Below are 11876 nucleotides of genomic sequence, written 5' to 3' on the forward strand. Positions count from 1 at the left end.
ACAGCCTAAGCTCAGGGGAGATGAGCCACAAATCACCTGCTAAGACTCTTTGGAGTCAGAGCTGACGACCTAAATCCCAAAGTTTACCTTTCTTACCTGTGCTCAGTCCTCTTACTGTACACTCACTTCGCAGGAAACAGGCAAGCCGACCTTTCCAGGACATAACCCTGATAATCCAACACCTGCTGTAAGGACACCTGGTGTCCAGATTTACTGAGATTGTATTGCAAGGGCAGGTCCTGTTGTTTTTAACACCTCAGCTGCTCTGTCTAAGTGCAGAGGTTGTCTGTACCCATTAAGAAACTAGATAGGGCATAAACATGCAATTACTAGTGCAATATCATTTACAATTAAAAAGATACAGCATACCTGAAGATATTGTTACTTCCGTATAAATGATAGACTCTTTGCTTTGACTTGTCCTTCGCTTGATTTTAGCCTCTCTTCATCTTGCTCTTTTGCTCAGATTTCTATAGACATATAATGATAAAGAACAGATCATTTTGACCTCTTTGAAACACACCACACCTCTGAATGGCAAAATAAAAATCTATATTAAGGTTTTAAAGTGCCCTGGAATTATCCAGTTACGATCCTGTGGCATGACATAAACAGGCTCCTTATTGTAAAAAACCATGTAGTGGCTGAATTAAAACTCAAAATACCACTGATAGTCATCATACTGTAAATGCAATCAAAGAGCAATTAGTAGTTTTGTATTTACTTCAGTTATATACGTGTAATGTTCATCATCATTTGTGTGATGATCTGAATCATTTAAATATAACAAATATGCAAAAAAACAAAACAACAGAAAATCAGGAATCCTTTTCCACCGCACTGTGTGCAGCGGGAGAACAGAGGGAAATAGGTGGAAGCACCCACAGCTGTGTTCTGTTTGATCCAATCATGACGTCTGCCTGCACAGAGTGTGCAAAATGACGAACTTAGCTGTCTTATGCCTCTCACCCAGGCTTTCTTTGGGTACTTAATCACCTTCAGGAGGATTGTTCCTCCTTTGGCTAACCTGCCCATCAGCAGCATGTGATCCCCGGTAAACCGTACTTAACCAAACTAAATACTTGATCCGGACCAGGCTGTCAGTTAAAGCTCAAAGCACTGTGATTACAGACTTAATGGAAGACAAACGTTTATTTGGACTGCTCTGACATTTGAATCCCACCTTTACTTGTCCCTGTTGGACTGTTTACACCTTAAGAATCAATCTTTTCTTAAGGTGTAAAACTGGCTGATTTTGGCTTATCACATTCTTTCCTACCTGTATTTTCACATCCTCTTCTCCTGGTCTTCAAAAGAGATAGGAATCTACAAGACTGCTTAATTAAGTCAGATTAATTTCCACATCCCAAACCCTCAGTGCAAAGTACTCTCAGTCCCATTACAGAAACAAATTTCTGATGTGGTGGATGTAGTCAGTGGAGTTGACTGCATCCCCTTATCAAAACAATTTCTTCAAACAGCCCCGTGCTGGAAAATCTATTTCTGTGAGAGCATTATGAGCCGTAATATAAACAGCATTGTGCTCTCGTCGTTAAGTCATTTTCACATTTTTACAGACATACTCGAAAAGGTATAGGCATTGTGGTGCACTGATGTTTTGAAGAAGATGTGCATATGAAAGCTTTCTTTACTTTTTCTAGAGCTCACAAATGCGTTTAAATGCACATTTGTTGTTGCTGTCACTGATTATGGACTCATGTGTGAGACATGTGTGAGATGTGCACATGCAGTATAGGGCTGTTTGTCACTAGTATTCAACCTTCAGACCATGTGTGGTCAAAACATTGGTTTATAAGCTGTGAATGCTAAATAGTGTGCTGTCATCTTTATTATTCTTTATGCAATTTATTGCCATGACCACCAATGGCACAGTTTTGTGTGCATTTACCAGACAGCGCCTGAACAGTTCCTAAGCTTTCTGACAAAGCTGCTAAAATTCTATTTTTATAAGGATGAGTATGAGGATGATAATGCAGCTTTCCATTAGAGGTTTATTTGTAGTATGTTGATGGAATGAAGTAAGACCACTGAACATTTATTCTATACAAGTTAAAAACCTGACGTTGATGACAAAAAGAGTGGAGAAACAATGTACTTTGCGATGCACTTTGTAAATACTCATCCTTGTACAGCAAATGCTGATGAACATTTCTTCCTACTATCAGATCAGAAGTAGGCTATGCTGTGGCTCTCTACCTTTAGCCTAGGTTTGTTTTCATATCATTAGTGTTTTCAACGGTAAAAACATTTTATCTATAGTTTTTCAAAGTGTTGTAATATTGTTGTTCTCTTTACTATGATAAAATGTCACATAGTACCTAGTAATTTTGTGATGGATTTAACATTATTTATTTATAAGTGATTATTATTTACTAGATAAGATATGTCATTTTAACATGCAAATGTTACACATCTACCTAATAACACATTTCAGCCAGTAGATGGTATAGGCGCTCTAAGAGCCTCATCACAGCCATTCTCATTGCATTCCATCATCTTGCAATTGCATGTCTCTATTCAAAACTGCCTATTTGTTTAGTGTGCGCTACGATGTAATACTTTATCCCAAGAGAACTGCAAGAGTTACGGTAACACTTTGTGCTCCAGTCCATTTTTATCTGTTGGTAAATGTACAGTAATTGGAGATAGCAAGTCAGACATTTCCTATTACACTTGTGGGTAGACATCAACAAAAGATTTTAAAAAGCAATTATGCTCTCTTTCAAGATTCCTCTTTTTTTGTTTTGTTGACTTTGTTGAATAAGAGCATATCCTGCACTGAGGGTGGACTTCGCAAGGTGTAATAAATCTCACTGGGTGGCGTTGGTTGGGGTTTGGGTCTTTGTGTCATGATGTTTGCCTAGAAAGCCAGCCTTCTATTTTCTATAATTTTTTCTATTATTTTTGCAACTTTTGCAAAGGAAAAGCCTATAACATGCTGAAGGGTAAATAACAGTAATACTATTATTAGTGTAGCCTCGAATAGACCAGCACAAGAGAATTATGCTTAATTTAGGGTTTATACTGTATTTTATTCTTGGGCTCTCATTCCCTCCTTCTTACTCTGTTCTTATTCACCATCTTGTGAAAAGCCTCTTGTGGGTCACCTGTATCTTTTACTGGCCTAGGATGCTGTCTCACAAACACCCAAACTAGCACTGGCCACAAGAGGAGTGATGACAGCTAACCTGTGCTTAGTGAATGTGACTGATGGCCAGTTATGGACATCAATTCAATTCAATTCAATTCAATTTTATTTGTAGAGCGCTTTTTACAATTGACATTGTCACAAAGCAGCTTTACACAACCAAAGAACAGTACATGAACAGTGTATGTGTATGAGTCATAATAATGTGATTGTCCCTGATGAGCAAGCCGAGGGCGACAGTGGCAAGGAAAAACTCCCTGAGAAGGCAACAGGAAGAAACCTTCACGCAGTTTACATTTAGAAAAATCTCGCCAGCCTATCAGAGGGTCGACATACAGAGAAAAACAAACACACACACCTATGGGAAATTTAGAGTCACCAATAACCCTAACATGCATGTGTTTGAATGGTGGGAGGAAGCTGGAGTACCCAGAGAGAACTGACACAGACACACATTTAACCTAGTGGACATTGCAGTTTTCTTGTTTTTTTAAAAATTGTTTTTAAAATGTAGTATGTAGTAAGTGGAACAGTAGTATTTCTACACTTTTAATATATATGTATATATATGTATATATATCTATAATACAATTTCCCATAAACCAAAGATGGTCACAGCTCAACAGAAGAAGTAGTTCTTTGAGGGGTCAGAGCAGGTTCAGATAAACTCTGTAATAACAAACAGGCCAGAGTGGAGTGAAGACTGCAGAGGATTTTTACACATCAGACAACTAAAATGTTAACTTTAGTAGAGTGTGTTAGTGAATCTTGCTAAACCATGTTACTATGAAAAAATACCTGTGTTACTAGGCTTTAGGTATTTTTATTTTAGTACCTGGTGCAAGAAAAAGACTAACGTTAAACCGGTGAACGCTTCTAATAACCAGTGCTGTGGTGCTTTTGTCGTTGAAAGTTGGCTTAGAATATGGAAAGAAACCCTTAGCTGCATGATTCTTTTTACCACATAGGCCAATGAAAAAAATGAGTGTGTCACTAGAGTATGTTTATGAGGCAAAGACCATGGCAGGACTTACAGTACATCCTTTGAGAGACAGGAGGACAGTAGAGTCTCTTTAAGACAAGTGTGATGTGATAACAAGAGCAGGAGAGAGTTATAAGGGGTAGTCCTGTTGATTTTATTAACATGGTGTTCATAAGACCAGCTGCTGTCAAAAACGATTCACGATTGTGGATAAGTGGAATTGTCAGTAGTGTTGCAGAAATCGCGAATGGATTTGCTGAGTGATTTAAGACCATGTGTTCTGTTTTTTGTTTCTGTACTGTTTAGCTCTAGAAGGTTGTCTTTCATCGGTGACTTCATTAAGGTGATGCAGATGGTTAAGGAGGAGTAGGTTCCAATAAGTTTAGTAAAGATGTAGAACTGAATGTCACCTGCATACAGTAGCAGTGGAAACAGAGATCATGATGGTGGATGATCTTACCTTGGAACAGAGGAGCAGTTGTTAGTGCTGGTAATTTGTTCTCTGTCCAATATAATCTCATCTCAGTTATAAGAAAGCAGTACTAGTGATGTTAATGAACAAGGAATTTAGGTAGGGGAGGTGATGGAGTCAAAGGCAGCCATGGAGGAAGAAAGCTGGGAAAACAAAAGTTTGAGGAGAGGAATAGGTCATTGGTGAATTTAAGGAGGGCAGGTTCTGATCATTAGTACTGGATTAGTGAATTTGATACAAATATAAATAATTGATACCAGCATAATTTCAATTATTGTATCTTGTGAGACGAAGAATTAATAGTCGCTCAACTAAGCAGTGGCTTTAGCCAAGAAAAAGATATTTCTCCTTTCTAAATACTCAGCAGCACTAGCGTACCTAAAGTCAATCATCCCGCCAAATCAAGGAACTTTACAGTGTAATGTTTAAGACCTTATAGAGATATGATATAAAAAAATATATAAAAAATCCAACAATTCTATTTAGGCAAAGAAGGAAAAACTCCTCCAGTAGAACCAGGCTCAGGGTGGGCGGCCATCTGCCTTGACCGGTTGGGTTGAGTGGAAAGAGGAGAGAGAAAAGAACAGCAGGTAACAAAAACAACAACAAGGAGCAAGAACATTGGCCAAGTTGGTAGGGCCAGTAACTACACTCTGGAGATATACAACTCCAAGGCCAAGGATACCTGCAGAAAGGTACAGAGAGGAAGAAACACAACTACAGGAGAGAGAAGACACAAAGTTAATTACATGCAATGGTGTCATTTTAATGTATAGATGAGAGGGAGAGATGAGAGGGACCTCTACTATCAGTAGAGCTCCTGCAGCATACTAACCTATAGCAGCATGACTAAGATATCAGAACTCTGGCTGCATTTTGGATTTACTGGAGGATTTTTGAGGAGTTATTGGGACAAACTATTAATAAGGAATTACAATAGTCCAGTCTGGAAGTAACAAATGCATCACTTTGGGACAGGATGCTCCTGATTTTAGCAATATTTCTTAGGGAAAAGGCAGTTCTAGAGATTTCTTTTATGTATGAGGTAAAGGAGAGAAGAGTTTCTGTACTTTACAGTTCTGTCCTTTTCAAGAATTTTAAGAGATAAAGGGCCGATTGCAAATTGCTCTATAATTTACTGGAACCCCTGACAAATGAATCTAGAGCATTTGTACATGCAAGAAATTCATTAGGTCATTGCTGCTGAGAGGTAAGGGGATATTGAGCTCGACACAGCTCTGACTCCTTGTCAGCCTGGCTACAGTGCCGAAAAGAAGCCAGGGGTTGTTGTTATGATAATATAGAGTTCTAACCTTATGGAGGGCTTTTTTCATATATTATTAAACTGTGTTTCCAGGCAAGACAAGATTTACCTAGATAAGTTGAACACCACCTCCTCATCAGCTTATTTGATGTCTGCTTTAAGCTACAGATTTGTGAATCATACCATGGAGCTAACTTCCAGAAGTGAGGCTGCAGTATTATCCACAATATAGTCCACTTGTGCCACTTGTGCTATATATAAATAAATAAATATATACATATATATCCATAGTTTCCACATCCTCTTCATGTAGCCCTGCTCACTAGTGTTACTTGTATAGCAACATTCCAGTAGTTCCCTGTTCTCATGTCCATGAATGTCTTGTTCAGTAGCCCACCAGGGCCACCATCAGCCAACATCTGACGCGGACCTTGTTGACCTGGGCGACGTCCGAGCCGGTAGACAGGTTGCATTAAGGGCCTTGATAGTAATAGCAACATCAGGAAGAAGGAGCACGAGACGATCGAGAAGTACCAAAGACTGAAAGAAGAGACAGGAAAGATTTGGAAGGTGAAGGCACAAGTGGTACCTGTGGTGATAGGAACACTGGGGGCTGTATCTCCCAAACTGGGAGAGTGGCTCCAGCAGATCCCAGGAACAACATCTGAGAACTTATATACTATGTGTGTGTGTGTGTGTATATATATATATATATATATATATATATATATATATATATATATATATATATTTTGTAATGATATATTGTAATGCTGTCATTCCCAAAACGGTATGGCATAATGAGCGTTGAATTTGTGCCCACTGTCACATCCAGCCACACTGTTTCTTTCTGCTTCTCCACTCTATAAACACAGCATGTTGTTTTTGCTCAAGCTAAGCTTAGTTACTCTAACTAGTCTATTGACATCTCATACTATTGCTGAGCTTTACATGCAGTGTAAACCATGTTCCCACTGGCTGGTAGTGAATGTGGAGGATGCACCTTATGATGTAAAATGCGTGTTTGTTTCCTTTAATGTGTCTAATTGTGGAACTTTATTTATTTTAGTGTTTATTAGTTTTACTGATGCTTTTAATCCAAAGCCACTTTGAAATGAAGAATTCCTTTTTCATACATATGATTTCGTTTTGGTTCATGCTGCTGCCAACCAACTTTATGTTTGATCAAGGGACACAGTTTAAAGTCCCTCTGCCAGAGCTTTGAACCCACAATGTGTCCTTTTGGCCCACTCTTCAAGCATCCCACTGTTCTGAGCTGTGCCCACATTAGGTAATTCCTTTGTGAGTGTTGTGGCCTCCTGTACACACTTAATCATTTTTATGAAGGCATAAAAGTACGAACACTTGAAACACCTTTGCATGTTCGTTATTTTTTGTGAAATGTCACCATGTACTTAAGGATGGTAACCTGAAGGGGAGCCAAATGAGAAAACCCCCAACTTTAATCTTCCTTTCCATTGCAGATCTTTCTGCATGTGGATCAAATCAGAATTATCCACTAATTGACTATTTACAGGGCTCAAGAAAAGCCCTAATGGACTTGATATTAAATCCCCCTCAGATATTTAAAGTGTCTTTTTGGAGCAGTTTGCTGAAGAACCCAGCCCTTTATTTTTTACAAGAAGGGCAAGTTAAGCTCACCAGTGTGTCAGAATGGGCCAACCAAGCTGGCGGCTGTTAGATGGGATTATGGGACGACATTGGGGAAGGGCAGTGCGACGCAGGGGAGAGGGAAATGGCCAGATATGTTCCCAATGATTTCCAGATGGGCTGCAGGCCTAGAACCTCTCACTGGAGATGCAGACTCAGTTTGGTTAACTTGTGCTCCATAAGGGGCTTAAACCTGGCTTCTTTATAATGAGAATGAGTGGGCTTTTATGTGGAAAAATAGATAACATAAATTTCAATGTGCCTGCCCTGCTCTTTAATGTACTATTAATGCTTTAACTAAAAAGCTTGGATTGGTAAGCTGATGTCAGGGATATTTGGTGTAAACCTATGTTACTTTCCTATTGATATCAAGACTACCTTACTTTAAACTTTTATTGTAATTTAAAGGAAATTTTTTAAGGAATGTAGCCAATGTTGTTCTACTGTGTTCTTAACAGATATGGTCGCCCTCAGCAGCAGTCCACGTCTGCTCTCTGATCCATATTAAAGGCTGAAACGTAAAGACCAGCAAGAGGAGACAACTAACAACCTTTGTTTTATTTGTTGACTGATGAATAAAGCTTATTTAAGGTGCCAATATGTAACAGCTAACATGTCTGAAAGTCTGTATGATGTGTTCTCTGCTATCAGTACTTACTGATGTTCTAATAAACTGCACATCAAAGAAAATGTTTTTGACCCATAACATTATTTTACACACATGTATGTGACTCATATTTTAGAATTGTTCACATTAATGTTTTATTATTATTATTATCATTATCATATAGATCATTATGTTCAATTAAACAAACTGAATGCATGATCTTTCCCTTATAAAACATTGTTGTTGCTTAAACCAACACAACTTATACCCTAAAATTCCTCCATGTGGTATATCCACTAACATCCATCCTGACCAGACCCCTTATGTGATGTATAAGAAGTTAGCACTTGTAAAATATAAATTAACATCATCCAGGCAACAGTTAAATTCACCTCAAATATATCCGTAGTATATGACTCATTTCTAACAGACAGAGTTTCCATATCAGTGGTTTAGCATGTTTATTACTAGTTGTGTTTAGATCCTCTAACTTTTTGCACACTTTGTTTGTATGTTTAAAAATAAATTAATTTCAAATGGATATTCTCATTCATTAAATCCTTTGTAGAAGAGTCTTTGGCAACAATTACAAGATCGAATCTTCTTTGTTAAGGGTTGAACATGCTTCCGGGGGAAGACCCTGCACAAACTCCTCTGTTCTCCTCTGTTCTCCTCCTCTATATGCTGAGTTAGTCTTTCTACTGTAAACACATTTGTTTTCCTACTACCTGTGTGTTTTGGAAGGACCGGTGAGTTGATCTCCACCAACAGCTATCGAGGTTTGGTGCTCCACCACCTTTGAAAGTTTCCCAATATTGAACCTACTGACACAAGCAGCAGGCAGTGGACCTTAGTCTTTAAAGTGTCAAATCAAAGGGCCTAAATGGTTTTGTCAATTTGACAAAATTTAGATTTTTAATAAATTTGCAACAAATTGTGAAAACTAATTTTCACTTTTTATTAGTATAACATTAGACTATTTGCCATTTTTTCTAATTTAATTTGAATCCACAACATAAAGACCTGACTCTACATGATTTATATAGAGAGATTTGTAAGTCAGGTTAAAGAGTAACATTGCTGACAGAACCTGTACTTTGACAGCTATATGAATGTTATATCTGTGCATTTCAAGGTAGCTAGCTGATGATTTGTTGATTTGAGTGGTAGATCTCTCTGAAGAGTCTCCCTTCATGTGAAATGCATAAACAGCTGAGGAAGTGATAGAGAAAGAGGTGCTGACATGAACCAGGACTTAGCCGTCAGCATAACTCATGATCTAATGAGAGCTTTGTGTGAGAGAAAGCAGTACTTTGTGTGCTGTTGGACTCATCGCGCTGTCTCTACATTCTTTTACCTTGACTTTTGATTGTGTTCACTCATCATCACTGTGAAGTGGATAATGTAAGTGCTGCTTTTGGACACTATTGGACAGCACCAAGTAGTGATGTTTATATTTTATAATATAAAAATATACAATGCACAGTGAACCAGGTTATTGTTTAAGAAGTTGCTTCACAGACTTGAGGCTGGTGGGTATTCTAAACCTATTAAACAATGTATACGATACTTCCCATGTGTGGGTCTAAACAAAGCCTATTGCTAATGGAAAGACCAAGTTACAATTCATCTTGACAAGCAGAATTTATATGATTTTAATAGAAGACTTGATTGTTGTTGAAGTCTTAAAAGCTTTTGATTTGTATATTTATTTAGTATGAAATCTTTGCTACTTTCTCTTTAAATTTTTACTTTATATTTGCAAAATATCTACTAAGTTTAGATTAGTGGAATTCTCCTCATATCTTCCAGTAAAACAGTGAAAGAGAGAACAGAACAAAGTAACCTTTTGACAGAGAAGTGTGACTATACTTCTTGATTCTGCAAAACCATTAATTATTGGTATTGTCAACATTTTTTAAGCTCTTACTTTCTACAGTGTCTGCACATGGCAGCAATGGCTAAGGTCAGGGAAATGTCATGGTTTCCCATGATCTTTGGCATTGGGATGACCTTCTTCCTTGATCTTTTTTGTTTAAGAAATGACAAAAATGTATAGATAGCTGACATTTAACGTTCCAGAGCCCCTGTGTAGTCTCACTCAGGAGACTGTGCTCCTGTAAAATATGACTTTAAAGCTTTTTTTGTTAATTACTGTTTCATGACATCTAGCATTACATCACCAGGCCACCAATTAATTGTACCCTCAACGTTTGTCAGGAGTTTGGGATGGATGGATGGTACAACAAAGAACCGGTTTTTACCGCAGCGGACTGAAGCAACTACTCGTTAGTGTTATTATATCCACGTCATTGGTTATAAAGGTCATGTGAAGTAAGCAGTAATTTTTAAGACAAAAATTCCACATTTCTAGGCCCAACAATGTTCAGTTGGTGCCTAAACTTAACTAAATCGCTTTGTTTGCACAGTTGTTATCCAGTGTTTTTGACTGCTAAGGGCACACAGTAAATCTGGCCGTGCTGCAGAATAAATTAAGATGCATGTAATTGCTAGAGATGTTAAAATTTAAATCGAACAGCCATTATAATGTAGTTTGTTTGTGTAATGATGTTTTTAGATTAAATATTACAAACAATTACAGGCATGAAAATCTTTATTCATCAGGTGTGCAAAAATGTCAGTATATTCAAAAATATTATATTGAATTTAACAACATGAAATAAAGGGACAATGCACAAATGTATCAGGGATCCATCCTATTGTACAAATTTGCTTTCACCCTCCCTGCCTGGTCAGGCTGTTTTCTGTTTCTGTCTTTCCAAGTAGGTCATTTGCGATTGGGATTTGTGTGCTTTTCTCTCTTCCAGTACTCACCAGGGCTTAATAACAGTTCTTTAAGCTCCCATCTGGTTCTGCCCAGAGTTCTTTGCTGTCCCATTTAACACGAATATTGTTTGGACTCTAGAGTTCGGAGCCAAGCTTTTACAACCAACAATCACAATTACAATCTTATAAGAGTGCTAGTAACACGCAGATAGCACAGTCCTTTAGAGTATATTTGGATAAGAGCTCTATAACAGCTGTCATGATGGATGGTTTTGTGGTGCCCCTGATTTTATTGCTCTGGATGATTCACCATGGGAAAAGATTGCCATACATAGCTTGCTAATTTACTGCCTTTGCATATTTGATTCTTTGTGTATACACAATAGCTTTGATATCAATCTCATTTTTTTGTGTACTTAGTTCATTCACAACTTTGTTTATTTTTCCTTTATACACAGTGTGGAAAGTCTCATTTTGGCACATGAATAATTAGGACTCAAAGTGTCTTGTGATAACTTTGGACATCCCTTAACTTATCAAAGCTGGTAAATTATGTATTTTCCCTATTTCCTCTGAAAAATCAACAAAGCCTATAAAAAAACAACCAATTATACTTCACATTAATGAGCCACACTGCTGTGCAGGTTGACATCTTCCTCCCTTACCACAAACATAGCCACTGTAATTTATTTTTGATTCTGTCCTACATACACTACTGCTCAAAAGTTTGGGATCACTAGCAAATTTCTTTGTTGTCCAAAGTAAACACAAACATTTTCATGCAATTCACAAACAATTGTATCCATTAAAAAAACAAAACAATTGAAATTAATGAGATGATTTTTAAAGAATGCTCAACATTTTAGCATTGAGGCCTATTATTAGCAATTGTCAGCCTTCTGCATCAATCTCCTGGTCAAGTTA

Source organism: Anabas testudineus, chromosome 13, assembly GCF_900324465.2.
Source record: "Anabas testudineus chromosome 13, fAnaTes1.2, whole genome shotgun sequence".
Classification (NCBI taxonomy): Eukaryota; Metazoa; Chordata; class Actinopteri; order Anabantiformes; family Anabantidae; genus Anabas; species Anabas testudineus.